The sequence below is a fragment of the Camellia sinensis genome, chromosome 7 (assembly GCF_055761805.1).
Source record: "Camellia sinensis isolate YWXY chromosome 7, ASM5576180v1, whole genome shotgun sequence".
Taxonomy (NCBI): domain Eukaryota; kingdom Viridiplantae; phylum Streptophyta; class Magnoliopsida; order Ericales; family Theaceae; genus Camellia; species Camellia sinensis.
In genome coordinates this window covers 65,134,261-65,149,932 of record NC_138967.1, presented here as the reverse complement: position 1 = coordinate 65,149,932, position 15,672 = coordinate 65,134,261, and the positions used below count along the sequence as shown (strand labels likewise).

Genomic DNA, 15,672 nt, shown 5'->3' with positions numbered 1-15,672 from the left:
GTTAAAGACTCATTTTTTAACAAAAATGTTAAAAAATCTAGACCAAAATATTTTGAAGTTCTAGCACGTTTACTACGCCTAGGTTCTTCTACTTCATTTTGATTTATCTCTTGCTCTTGTTCTTGATCATGACTAGTACTAGCATCATAAGATCTTTTATTATTACTAGTCTCTTGTCCAAGTTTATGAGGAAACACATGTTCAAAAAATGAAGCATTCCTTTATTCAATAATAGTATTTACATGCATTTCTGAATGTTCTAACTTATGAATCAAAAATCGATATGCACTACTATTCTTGGCATAAACAATGAAGTTTTAGGACCTATCTTAGTCTTTTTATGACTAGAAATAGCCATTTTACCTAAACACCCCCACACTTTTAAGTATTTGTAGGATGGTACTATCCCATGCCACATTTCATAAGGTGTTTAATTCACTTTCTTTCAGGGTATTTTATTAAAAATATAATTAGCAGAAAGTATTAGTTCCCTCCACAAGTTCTGAGGTAATCCAAAACTTATTAACATAGCATTCAACATTTCTTTTAAAATCCTGTTTTTTCTTTCAGCAATTACATTTTGCTAGGGTGAGTAAGGAACGGTGGTTTAATGAATTATTTCATGTTCTCTAGAAAACTCACCAAAAGGTGATTTATATTTACCACATCTACCACTTCTTAGAATTTTAATTTTCTTACCAAGTTGATTTTCAACTTCATTCTTATATTGAATGAAAGTTTCCAATGTTTAATCTTTGATTCGAATTAAATAAACATAACTATATCTAGTATAATCATCTATGAAAGTGATAAAATATTTTTTCCCACCTCTAGTTTGAATTGATTTAAAATCACAAATGTCACTATGAATTAATTCAAATAGTTTCGTATTTCTTTCAAATAAATGAAAAGGAGTTTTGGCTAATTTTGCCTCAACACAAATTTCACATTTATGATTTACATCAATTTCAAATTTAGGCAAATGTTCCATATTAATTAATCTACACAAAGATCCATAATTAACATGTCCTAATTTACCATGCCATAAATTAAAAGACCCAAGCAAGTACGAAGAATATGTAATTTCATTAATCATAGGAGAAACAATTGTCATTACATTCAGTTTGAAAAGGTTATCATTCATGTAACATTTTCCTACATAAATTCCATTTTTGGTAAGTACAAATTTGTCATTTTTAAAAACTAACCTAAATCCATTCTTGCTCAACAGAGATCCGAAAAGAAGATTTTTGCAAATGTCTGGTTCAGGCAGCACATTGTTAAGAGTAAGTTCTTTTCCAGATACCATCTTCATAATTACCTTTCCTTGTCCTTTGACTTTAGACGTCGAGGAGTTGCCCATGAATAGTTGTTCTCCATTGTCCACCACTGAATAGGAGAACATCTTTTTGTCAACACATATGTGACTAGTGGCTCTAGTATCCACCCACCATTCTTTAAGATTTCCGACAAGGTTGATCTAGGAAACAACGGCTGAAAGGTTTATGCCATCCACACCATTGGAGATTTTGTCCACTTTGGTGACATAGCTTGAGTAGGTTTCTTACTTGACTTTCCTTTACCTTTGCACTTGCTACGACAATCTTTGACCTGATGTCCCTCTTTGTCACAAATGTAGCATTTTCCATTAAACTTGAATTTCTTTGCGTCCTCTCCCTTAGAGCCTTGTGATGAACTTTCTCCAGAGAATTTTCATTTTTTTGCTTTTGGTGCATATTCTACCACATTTGCCTTAGACTCCGTGGGATGCTTTCCAACCCTCTTTTCCGAAGTCCGGTTGTCTTCCTCAATTCTCAATCGCACAATTAATTCTTCCGAAGTCATTTCTTTGTACTTGTGTTTGAGATAGTTCTTGAATTCTTTCCATTCTTGTGGTAGTTTTTCAATTAGAGCAGCGACTTGGAAGGACTCGCTTAGTGACATGCCTTCTGCATGGATGTCATGCAGAATGAGTTGGAGATCTTGAACTTGGTTAATCACAGTCTTTAAATCAACCATCACAAAGTCCAAAAATTTGCCCACCACGAATTTCTTCAAGCCAGCATCTTCTGTTTTGTACTTTGTCTCCAATGAATCCCATAATTCCTTTGTTGTTTTGATGGGACTATACACGTTGTACAGTGTATTATCAAGCCCATTCAAGATATAGTTACGGCAAAGGAAATCCGCATGTTTCCAAGCATCGACAGCATCAACCACTTGTCAGTCGGTTTCATCCTCTTTTAGCACAGGAGCATCCTCACGAGTGAAACGTGCCAGATTCAATGTAGTAAGATAAAACAGTATCTTCTGCTGTCATCTTTTAAAATAAGTTCCTAGAAACTTTTCTGCCTTTTCCCCGTGATTTATCAACACTATCACAACGGCAAGAAGGATCGGGACAGTCGCGACACCGGTCGAATTCGAGATTTGAGCAGTTTCAGTAGCCATGAATTTTAAATTATAAAACAAAATTAGAATTAGAATTTCATACTACACAGAAAATTAAACCATAAATACAGAATTTAATTCTGTAAAAAAAATAAAAGAAACAAAATTGTAACTTTTATTTCCAATTGATTTGAAAATAAAATTTTATTTAAACAAATTAATTCTATATAGAAAATTATTTCTGTAACACTTCAAAAATTAAAATACTGAAAGAAGATTTTTAATTAATGAAAACTCAAAAAATTATTTCTGAAAACCAAAATTAATTTCTGACAAACTTCACAAATTAATATTCTGAAAAAGTCAATGATAAACGGTATATTACTACTATTTGTATTTTTCAACTAAAATATTACTTTGTATAAGCACATAAAATAATTTCTGTAATAAGAAGAAAAGAAGGAAATGAAACAAATGAAAAATTACGTATAAACAAAATAATTTGAATCTATCTTAAGATTGTTGGAACAATCTTCTGTATAAAGAAATGAAACTGAAATAACAAAAATAAAATACTTACAGTAATATTCTTGTACCAAAAAATTAGAACAGAAACTTTTGATCAAGTCGAGTGTGTGACACTCTGTCCTTAAGATAGATTCGCCGCCACACAAATACTTATGGGTTATCAGCGCCTATCTCCCAGGATATAATGATCAGAAAACGTAGATTATAGCAGCACTACAAATAATCTACCAAGCGAACAAACCTATGTTCTACAACTCTCTGAAATCTCTATGAACTAATATGAAGAATATAAAGGAATGCTTGAATTTAAGGAATTTGGAATTAAATAAAATTGGAATAGAGGTTGCTTTATATAGGCTTTGTTGGCATCTATTTAGTTTGAATAGAAAATGAATGAAAAAGGAACATGACCCTTTCTATAAAATAAAGAGACACAATGAAAGGATTGCACCCTTTCATTCAAATGGAGGGTTGACCCTTCCTTTAAAACAAAGTGACACTATGAAAGAGCTGCACCATTTCATTCAAATAGAATTTATTTCAATTCACTACTTCCTTTATAAATTTTCCAATAGAAAGCACTCCATCCTACTAAAATCATGCAACAAATCAATTACAAAAAAATAAAATAAAAGGAACTAACCTATTTAAACCAACAAAAAAAAAATGGATAAAACCAAATTTACAAACACAGTAAACAGGGAAACATGCATTAACTTCAAAAAATGGAAATACCAAATCAAGTCCAAGGTATGTGTGTTGAGCACAAATTTGGATTTATTAAAGACTATTGGTGAGATGAGGTGCATACTAAATAAGCCTTCACTTAATCATAAAAAACATATAGAGGGGTTGTGAAGTGGGGTGTAACAACTAAAAAAATCATAAAAGCTCGTTTGGGAAGTAGAACATTTGAGCTTCGCCTTTCGTTTTAGCACTTTGGTGCTTTGCTTGTGAGTGTTTGCTTCTGTTTACTCACTTTAGTGCTACGGTTTTTTTTTAATTTTTAAAGCTCGGCTGCGCTCCGCTTGCACTTCGGTGATAGCTCCAATTTCAAACGCTCTGCACACTTAGCAACACAACAGCATAAAATCCTAAACTAAAAATTAAAATAAGAATGTAACTTTAAATTAACTAATTTCGCCAAAAGTCCCCGACAACGGCGCCAAAATTTGATGGGTCGTTGAACACACCAAAATTAAATACTAAACTACACCAAATTCTTTTAGAATAATGGCAAGTCCAGATATCGATCCATAGGGACAATTGTGAAATTAAACTAATTTAATTGTTAAATTCCTAAATTAATTTTGATAAAAAGATTGATTGTTCATAGCCTAAATTAATAGCAAATAAATTAAACTAAGGAATTAAATTATCAATAATAAATGAAATTGGGTTTACTGAATTGGGGGAAAAACTAGGGCAAAGAGTCCACCACTAACCACGTAATTAGGGTTTCCATTTGAAATCAATTATGCTATGATTTGAATGAATTAATGCTTCGCAACTACAAGCTCAAAGCATTTAACAAGAAGATCATCACATTCAATGTACGAGCACGAACCATCTCCAGTAATACGAATCGTTCACTCTAAACTAAGGTAGTAATACGACTCGTTCCTCGTAGCATGGTTCGTCTCATACCTTGAATGTGAACGAATATAAAACTCATGTATGGATAACATTCAACAATCACAGAAAGTCAAATATTCAAAGAAATAATGAAAAATATATAAAAGAAACTTCTAAATCACCATACAAATGTTCAAACCTTTACATAATTAAAAATCAAAAAGAAAACAAAATAATTACATGGCTAGGGTTTCATCAAAACCCTAGAAAATGAGACTAGCCACTCATGGAGGAGTGGAAGGAGGGTTTCATCAAAACCCTAGAAAATGAGACTAGCCACTCATGGAGGAGTGGAAGGAGGTAGATGGAGAAGAAACCACCATGGGAGACATCCTTGAAACTTTTAGTTTCTCTCCCTTCCAACCCTAGCCTGTCTCTTTTGGTCAAAACAAGTTCAGAACCCTAGAAAAGCCTTTTCCTTGCCTTTTTGTACTTCTAATCTCGTCCAAACAGGTTTAAAATGTCGGGCTGACTTTCCTAGAAAAAGTCAACGCACGTGCGGGAAAGTTAAGTCTGTCCAAATTCTATCTTTTTGCCCATTTTATGCTCCGACGATGTACAACCTGATTGACATTCAACACACATAAAGTATACAGTTTGACCAGCAAGTGAAGTTAAGAAATTCTAATTAACAGCCTCAATGATGTACAATTCGGCCTTAATCACATCCCCTAACTTACAACTTGCTAGTCCTCAAGCAAGTAAAATAAAATAAAATTAAACAAAATCTATCTATTTCCTCTTTCGTGGGAAAACGGTTGCATTTAGCATATGCAACAAGCCTTTAAACCACAAGGTTACCCTAAGTGGACGAGTAAAGTCTCGTGAGGGTTTCCAGAAATGATACCCACAAACATTAATATATTCATATATACTCAACAACAAATGACCACACTACTCCACCTAACAATCAACTTATGTGCCACTACAGTGTGATATTGAGACATCATGAGTCATTAAAGGCACAGTGGACAAGCATGAAGGAACCTATTGAGTCAAAACCACAATTCAATTAATACAAAAGTAAAGTTCCCTGTACTTGTGCATGCTAGTAGACCAGTCATGAGTACCCTCAGTGTAAAGTGTAATCTCCATATTAGTTAACTGTCCACTATAATAACCCAGTGTAACTCATAATAACACCCAACATATATAGAAAAACTAACCTGTTGCAGCCAAGATTCTCAAAAGTTTTTTTTTTTTTTTTTTGATGACTGTGCAATGTCCTGATCCATTAAGCTATCTAATCAACCCATGTAACAAGCATTGGGCCAATGACTCTCAAACCAGACAGTTTTAGGGCACCAGGTGTAAAAACACCCCTACGGGCGTAATAACTCGAGTTGAAAAGGCTACGAATCCGAACAAGTCATTCTTCTTATTTTTCCTTAACTGTGCAATGTTCAAGTCCCTTGAGCTTTCTAATTAACCCATATAGCAAGTTTTGGTCCAATGACTCCCAAACCAGACGGTTTTAGGGCATTAGGTGTAAAGACACCCCTACGGGCTTAATAACTCGAGTTAAAAAGCTACGAACCCAAACAAGTCAAGTTTTTTTTTTTTTTTTTTTAAGAATCTTGGCTCCTCATTTATTCTTTTCTGCAACTCTAACTATTATTAATGATGTACACCAGGGATTATAATAAAAAAATCACCGCTATGATAGTGTGTTCATGTGAATTAAGGCATACTCATGACAAGTGCACTAATACCACAAACACAGACAACTCTCTTTGTGCAAACATCGCATGCAAGTATCTACCCAATAAACCCTTTTCATACAAGTCTACTATGCTCTCCAATTAACATATGCAAATATCATCACCCTACTAGCAAAAAGTCACATCAAGTGAAGTAATGCAATCAAGTGAAAGCATGAATTATGAGCCAAATAGAAATGCACAAAAGAAAATATAACCCTCATCCCCCAACTTGAATATGACATTGTCCTCAATGGAAAAGTAAAGAGAAATGAGAGAATATTACCAAAATTGTAGGTGCACATCCAGGTAGACAGAGAGTAACATATACACACTTCACACTGGCTTTTTTTTTTTTTTTTGGTATAGGAGAAAAAAAAAGGAAAAGAAAATAAAATAAATAAAATGAAAAAAAATAAAGAAAATAAAGGAAATATACAGAAATCACGGATGTGGATCTGGCGGTGGTGGTGGGAAATGCTGCTTAAATAGGGCATGCATCAGTGTCCGTGTCTCAAACGTCTCATCATGAACCCTAGTGCCATGCTGATCGAACTGCCGATCAAACTGATCAAACTACTGCCCACTCGAATCCCGGTATGCATAGAAGTTAGCGTGCAGAGAGGCAATTGACTGCTAATACCTATCAAACGTTGCCTGTGAATAATCACGATGTGCCTGAAAATCCGTGCGTAACTCCATGAGACTATGGTGGTGATCACGAAAAGTGCTGGACCTGATCTACAGAGTGCTGAAGTTGTAAGTACGCCTCACGAGTCATGTAGAGTAGGTCCCCTTGGGGAGGCACGGGGGGAACAGGATGAGGTGGGTGGTCGTGCACGACGTCTTGGGCCTCATCAACTGGGGCACCAACCAGCTGCGGGATACGAGATATGCTATGCTGCCATTCCCGCTGGCCGAAAGTCGGATACCCTCTATCAATCTCCTCATCCTCAGCAAAAGGGAAGTGGTTCAGCTCAAACACAAGTGTCAATAAATTGGCAAAAGGCAGTGGCCAAGTCAGGTTCTACATAGGATCAGGCCAAATGTCCTCTCGTAGAAATTTTCGAAAATGCATTCAGATGATATGCTCAAGCGGGACCTGATAGCCATGCCAATACCCGTGTAAAACCCGAACAAACTCCAAACGTCGCTCAGCTCGATGCCCAAGTGGAAGGACATTCTTATGGACCACAGAATCAAGTAATAGCAAGTGGCTAGGCAGCTTGCTTCGCTGCAAGCATGTGAAACTGAGGTCACCGTGGGTCCCCGGGAAGTATTGCTGGATGAGGCTATGTATGGGCTGTCGATCCTCAACTTCCGGGAAGGGCTGATATTCCGGCTTGGCAAAAAACCCTAACACTGTGGCAATCATGGATGAGGTGATGTAGACAACATGACCATCAATGTTAGAGAGCAGTCCATCCGCGGTGGGTGTCTCATACAGGTTCTGGTAGAATAGTCGTACCAGACAAGGATAAGTGGGGGCTGTCACTGCGTAAATGCCCAACTGTTGCCAGAGGCGGAGCTGCTCAACGGCCCAAGTAGTGTTTGCATCACGCTAAAAAAATAGCATATTAAACTACGTGAGCTTGTGAAGAGGGCGTGAAGCCCACTCCGGCCGGGGCAAGTCACTCGGTGGTGGTGGCGAGGATGGTGGTAACAGTGGCGGTGGTGGCGCCGAAGAGGTGGAACCTCTAGCCTTCTTAGAGGCCCGAGCAGAGACACGTCGACTCATATCCTGCACACACCAAAAGCAAATAGACACAAACCCGTGGAACCAATCATGAGAATAAAATCAAATATGAAAGCACAAGTTTGCCCACTACTGTACCACATGCAATTCCCACTTTATATATATATATATATATATATAATAAAATTAATTAAATAAATGAATAAAAATGACATTAAAGTAAATTAGCTAAACTATAAAATAAACTAAACTAAACTAAAATATAAAATAACTAAACTACAAAGGAGACTAAAGTATAAAATAAGATAACCTAAACTTTATTTTTTATTTTTTTTTTAATAGAAGAGAAGAAAATTAAATAAAATAAAATAAAAACTAAACTACTTAATAATTAAATGAAAAATTACATCAAAGAATAAAATAAAAAAATAAATAAAAATAAAAATAACAGCACTAACTAAACAATTAAAAATAAAAATAAAACCAAAACAATCTAAAACTAATTAAACTAATGAGAATCACTAACGAAACAATTTAAACTAAACAAATATAGCAAATAAAAAAAAAAACTAAATTAGGATTAGTATTAGCACCATGATTTTTAACTTTTTCTTTTTTTTTTTTTTTTTTTTGAGCTAGGCTCGCACGTGCGCCGGAGATGGCCGCACGTGCGGCTCTCATCTTCTCTAGACGCAGATTGTTGTTGAAGGTTTTTTTTTTTTTTTTAATGAAACAAACCAAGTAAACATGGCTAAGTTAGTATATTATTACATGGCTAATAAAATAAAATAAAAATAAAAGAAAGAAGAAACAACTAACAACAAACATGGCAAAGCATTTTTTTTTTTTTATGTTTTAGGATGAACACTAGATCAAATAAAAATAAAAACAAAATCAAAAACTCCACAAATTGATTCCTACATCCACAAATCTACACATAAAAAGAAAAAAAAATTACGTTGACAAAGTGGAGAAAAAGAGAAAAAGAATGGAGGTTCGCCAGAAAAAATGGTGGTCGTCGGAGATTCGTCGGACGGAGAGGGAAGTGATGCCGGCGGTGAGATGATGGTGGTGAGGAAGAAGAAAGAAGAAGAAAAGGGAAGAAGAAGAAGGAAGAGGTGGGTTTGTGGATTTTTGTGGGTTGTGGGGTTGAGAGAGGAGAGTGAGATAGATAAGGTAGGAAAAGAGAGTGAAATCTGAGAGTGAGAGTGATTGGGAGAGAGAGTGATAGATAAGATTTTTTTTTTTTTTATAAATTTTTCCGCACTTGGCCCCGCACCTGCTTAATAAGCAGTGTGCAAACTCCCAAATTCACAATTTCCCGCACGTACGAGGCCCAGGCCGCACGTGCGGCAATTTTTCTCCTCAATCGCAAATTTTAATTTATTTATTTTTTTTTGAAGAATCGTCGTCCCACATGTGCGGGAGTCAAGCCGCACGTGCGGCTTGGTCAACACACTAGGCCCCCCGCACCTGCTTTTAAAGCAGTGTGCAATAATTGAATCACCAAATTTCCCGCACGTGCGGGGCCCAGGCCGCACGTGCGGTGATTACCTCCCTTGTTTTTTTGTTTTTGTTTTTTTTTTTTTTTTTACACGACGTTCCGCATGTGCGGCTTGAGGGACGCACGCCACTCCACACCTGCTTATTAAGCAGTGCACAACTTTGATTTTGTGAGATGTTGCCACACGTGCGTACACAGTACCGCACGTGCGGGAAATTTTTTTTTTTTTTTTTTACCAACAAGTACAATACAGATTTTTTTTTATTTTTAAAATTGAACAAGCATAACAACTATATATATATATATATATTTTGAAATGTGGTTGAATACTTGATTTCCCAAATACCACAAAGCAGAAATCAAGATCTTACCCAGGCTAGGGAGGGTCCCTTCCACCCACACGTATGCAATGACATTTTTTTACTACATTGCAACAACATAGTTTAACAAAAACAAGAAGCACTCGCAAGCGTACATACTTCAAGAAAATGGAAAACTAACTCCCAGCACCTAACAAAAGGCACCAGAGCTATGGCATAAAGTTGCCACTTCAGAATCCCCCAAGTAAAAAAATCCAGTGTAGTTTGTATCCTTCGGGCTAGTACAACCCAAATATACTTAACCATTTCTACCTTCAATTGACATCCGAAATAGATATAGCACATAAGAACATAACGAAATGCCCACTAAAGGTATAATCTTCATGCGAAAACCACAAGTACTACTTTTCTCCCTAACTGTGTTTGTAACTTTCCCTATTCTCCAACAGGGTGACAGACTAGGTTGATTCGGTATCCAGAATCGAGGCGCATAAAGCTACCTCAACCTATGGGGCTTCCATACAGAGTTCAAGCCGAGGTAGTTTTGAAGCAATCTCCACACCCTTGGGTATTTAAACCAGACTCTAGTCTCGGAAATCCCAAACCTTTGTGTTCTAGGCTTTGCCATTCGAACTCTAGTTTTCACCATCTCAGTTGGTCTCCTAGGAACTCACTACAAACACGGTTAGGTGGCTATACCAGACCATCAGATGCCATTCGGGCACGGCAAACACCAAAGGAATTACACCTTTAGTGGATTTAAAGTCTCCTAGACGCAAGTAAAGAATAACGAGAACAAAGAAAAACAGAATAGCATAGAAGAGAAAGAAAAGAGAACAAGAAATCAATCTATCAATCATAGTAAAATGGGTCCATCAAAGCAATGGACTCAATCATATCCCCATTCCCAATCCCCTCTATATATGGTTTCAATCTTTGGCCATTCACTTTGAAAGTGTGGCCAGTTTTTGGATCTTGCACCTCAACGGCACCATGAATAAATGCCTCAACAACCTCAAAGGGGCCATCCCATCTTGATCTTAGCTTACCCGGAAAGAGTCTCAGTTTTGAATTAAAAAGCCACACTTTTTGACCAGGTTCAAAGGATTTTCTATTAATGTGCTTGTCATGAAATTCTTTAGTCCGAGCTTTAAAAACTCTCAAACTCTCATATGCATCATTCCGGATTTCCTCCAGCTCATTGAGTTACAATTTCTGGTTGAGCCCAGCCGCGGCCATATTGAAGTTAAACTTCTTTATGGCCCACAATGCTCGGTGCTCAAGTTCAACCGGAAGATGACAAGCTTTGCCAAACACCGCTTTATATGGTCACATCCCAATGGTTGTCTTATAAGTAGTGCAGTAAGCCCATAATGCATCAATTAAACGTTGTGACCAATCTTTCCTATCTGGCCTCACCGTTTTCTCAATTATGTGCTTTACCTCCCTATTTGAGACTTCCACTTGGCCACTAGTTTAGGGTGGTATGGAGTGCCAACTTGATGAGTGATAGAGTATTTCTTAACTACCGACTCAAAGAACCGGTTACAAAAATGTGTACCCTGATCACTTATTATGGCTCTAGGAAACCCAAAACAACTAAAGATGTTTTCATGCAAAAATTTGATTACCACTCTATGATCGTTTGTTCAGGTAGCTATTGCCTCCACCCACTTAGGCACGTAATCTACTGCCAAGAGAATGTACTCAAACCCGAACGACGATGGGAAAGGGCCCATAAAATCAATCCCCCAAACATCAAATATTTCTACCACAAGAATAGGGAACATTGGCATCATGTCACGCCGAGACATCGAACCCATTTGCTGACAGCGCAAACGAGTTCTACAAAATTGATGGGCATCTTTAAAAATTGTGGGCCAATAAAACCTGCTTTGTAAAATCTTGGCGGCCGTTTTATGCCCACTAAAATGACCGCCACATGCAGAAGAATCACAAAATGTAAGAATGTTATGCACCTCACTCTCTGGCACACACCGTCGGATCACTTGGTCAGAGCAATATTTAAACAACTCTGGATCCTCCCAAAAGTAATACCTGACCTGCGAAAAGAATCAGTCTTTGTCTTGCTTAGACCAATTCTGCAGAATTTGCCCAATGGCCAAGTAATTCACAGTATGTGCAAACCATGGGGGGCTCACTTGTGACAGCTCTAAGAGTTGTTCGTCCGGAAACGAATCATGCAAAATAAAAGGGTCACTAGTATACTCAACGAGGATTCGGGAGAGATGATCCGCCACCACATTCTCAGATCCTTTCTTATCATGGATCTCTAAATCAAATTCCTGAAGCAACAAAATCCATCTAATCAACCTAGGTTTTTTCTCTTTCTTAGATAGTAAATACCGCAAAGCGGCATGATCAGTGAAGACTATGACCTTGGAACCTAGGAGATAAGACCGGAATTTGTCTAAGGCAAAGACCACAGCTAACAACTCTTTCTCGGTGGTAGTGTAATTCAATTGTGCATCCGAGAGAGTGCGACTAGCATAGTATATAGCAAATAGTGCCTTATTGACTCATTGGCCCAACACAGCCCCGACAGCATAATCGAAGGCATCACACATGATTTCAAAGGGAAGCGACCAATCTGGTGATTTCATGATTGGGGCGGTGGTCAAGGCCATTCTCAGTGTTTCAAATGCCTTTAAGCATGCCTTATCAAAGACAAAAGGCACGTCTTTAACCAGTAAACTACACAAAGGACATGATATCTTACTAAAGTATTTGATGAATCTATGGTAAAAACCTGCATGCCCTAAGAAAGACCTAATTTGACACACGGAATTGGGTGGAGGAAGACCTGCAATGAGGTCAACCTTAGCCTTGTCAACGTCTATACCTCGAGGGGACACAATGTGTCCCAACACTATACCCTCACGAACCATAAAATGGCTCTTTTCCCAACTCAAGATTAGGTTTGCCTCAGTACATCGTTCTAACACTCTAGTCAAGTTCCTAAGTCATTCCTCAAAAGACAGTCCAAACACTGAAAAGTCATCCATAAAAACCTCTTAGAATTTCTCCACCATATCGGAGAAAATGGCCATCATACACCGTTGAAAGGTAGCCGGTGCATTACATAGCCCGAAGGGCATGCGCCTGTAAGCAAAAGTGCCAAAAGGGCATGTGAATGTGGTCTTTTCCTAGTCGGCGGGGTACACCGGGACTCGATTATATCCCGAGTAGCCATCAAGAAAACAATAGAAACCCTGCCCCGCTAACCGCTCTAGGATTTGGTCAATGAAAGGTAAAGGAAAATGATCCTTCCTAATCAAGGAATTTAGTCTCCTATAATCAATGCACACTCGCCACCCAGTAGTGGTTCGTGTGGGGACTAACTCTCCTCCCTCATTCTCAACAACGGTGATGCCCGATTTCTTGGGCACCACTTGTGTGGGGCTCACCCACTTGCTATCTGAGATGGGGTATATGATACCCACATCCAACAATTTCAATACCTCCTTCTTTACCACCTCTTTCATATTAGGATTTAGTCTCCGTTGCATTTCGCGAGAAGGTTTAGTATCCTCCTCTAGGTGTATATAATGCATGTACACAGAGGGATCTATCCCTTTCAAATCAGCCACTGACCACCCTATAGCACTCCGATGTGCCACGAGAACACTCATTAACTGACCCTCCTGCTCTACAGTCAAGTCAGAAGCAATGATGACCAGTAAAGAATCTTGGGGCCCTAAAAAAGCATACTTGAGTATGGCCGGGAGTGGCTTCAACTCAAGTGTAGGTGGTGTGACTAAAGATGGTATGGCAGGCTCTCTTCACAGAGGAGGAAATGACTCAAACCAGGCTTTCCATTGAGGAAAATTAGGTGTAGAAGAAGCATTAAGCAAGACATTCACCTCCTCAACTGACCCATCAATATCAAAATTTTCAAACCCAAAATGAGCTAGACAAGCCTCTAAAGGGTCCTCTACAAGAATGGAGGGCAAAGCCTCCTCCACAATCTCATCCACAACATCCACTAATAAGCACTCCTCTCTCTCATGAAGTTGTTGGGATGCTTGGAAAACATTAAGTTTCACTTGCATGTTACCAAATGAAACTTCCATCACCCCGGTACGACAATTAATGCATGCATTGGCCGTAGCCAAGAAAGGTCGACCCAAGATCACCGGGATTTGTTTCCTAGAACTGGCTACCGGTTCCATATCTAAAATCAAAAAGTCAATAGGGAAGTAGAACCTATCAACCTTAACTAGCACATCCTCAATCATGCCTCGTGGCACTTTGAGGGACCGGTCAGCCAACTGAAGAGTAACAGTAGTGGGCTTCAACTCGCCAAGCCCAAATTCCTCGTACACAGAGTACGGCAACAAATTGACACTAGCCCCTAAATCCAATAAGGCCCCATCAATGAAATGGTCCCCTATAATACATGCAATGGTTGCGGCACCCGGGTCTTTAAGCTTAGGAGGTGTGTCATTCAACAAGATGGAGCTTACTTGCTCTGTGAGTAGGACCTTTTGGGACACATGTGTCCTAGATTTACGCTTTTGCGTACAAAGGTCCTTCAGAAATTTGGCATATGATGGTACTTGCTTAATCACCTCCAACAGGGAGAGGTTGATTTTTAGCTGTTTAAAGACCTCCATCATAGCCTCCATAGATGTCGCCTTCTTATTAAAAGGGGACGGTGTATCAAGGCATTGGGGAAAGGGTGCCTTAGGCACATATGGTGCCTTAGGCTCAAATGAAGTGCTAGGGACTAAGTCATCCCTCTTAAGTGTTTCCCCCTCACCCTTACTCTCATTAGGTGAACCACCGTGGTCACCCTTCTTAACTCTAGTTGTATCAGACGCAACTGACTGAGGCTCTAACTCCCTACCACTTCTCAAACTAATCACTGCCTGCACCTGCGCATGGTGCTTCCCATTCCCACTCAAACTCTCTGCCCCGTATTGTCCCTTAGGGTTGGCCATAATTTGACTAAGTAATTTTCCCTCCTCTCTTCGATTCATGTTGTTAGCCATTTAACCTAATTGGGTCTCTAGCTTGGCAATAGAGTGAGTGTGGGAGTGAACTACCGGTGCCAACCCCTTAAGTTCAGAGAGAACTTCCAACACCTAAGTCTCAAAGGCAGAGTTGCCCTGAGGAACAGGCGGGGGTTGTGGTTGCCGATACGGTTGTGGGGGTCTATAAGGTTGCGGTGGTCGGTAAGATGATTGGTTGGCAAAATTATTGAAGTTCTGCCTTAGTGGTGGAGGATTGTAAGAAGTACCTTGTGAAGGGGGTCTCCATGAGAAATTAGGGTGATTTCTCCATCCCGGATTGTATGTGTTAGAGTATGGATCATTACCCAGGTTGGAGAATCCTTGAGCTGCATTCACATGCTCTTGGACTAACTCTGAAAATTGTGATGCCGAAGGGCACGCACTCAAGTCATGAGCAGGGCTCGCACAAATAACACGTGCCTCGTGAAATTGAGGCTGATCTTGCTGGGTAGGGGCATGTCTCGTAGCTAATAATTGGTCCATCTTGCGGGACAGTGTCTCTACTTGATGGGCTAACTCTAGGTTTTTCCCGACATCATAAATGCCCCCTCTTTTCGGGGCTCCAACTACTGGTTGCCGGACTTGCTGGGCTGCGGAGGCATGGTGAAGGGAATTATCACTTAGGTTCTCAAACAATTGCCATGCCTCGACATCATTTTTAGACATAAATGTCCCACCACAGGACGAATCCACCATTTGGCGGTACGGCTCAGTTAAGCAATAATAAAATGTTTGAACAAGTTGCCAATCAGGCACTTGGTGGTGGGGACACTATTGGAGAAGGTCTCGAAGTCTTTCCCACGTCTCATGGAATTGCTCGCCATCCATTTGAGCAAAGTTTGTGATGGCTCGCCTAAGTTGG

General features: G+C 38.9%; 1 pseudogene; it reads right to left on the bottom strand.

Moving 5' to 3' along the window:
* Positions 1-11,103: 11,103 nt before the first annotated feature.
* LOC145795857 (uncharacterized) lies at positions 11,104-14,789 on the bottom strand (annotated as a pseudogene).
* Between the last annotated feature and the right edge of the window lie 883 nt (positions 14,790-15,672).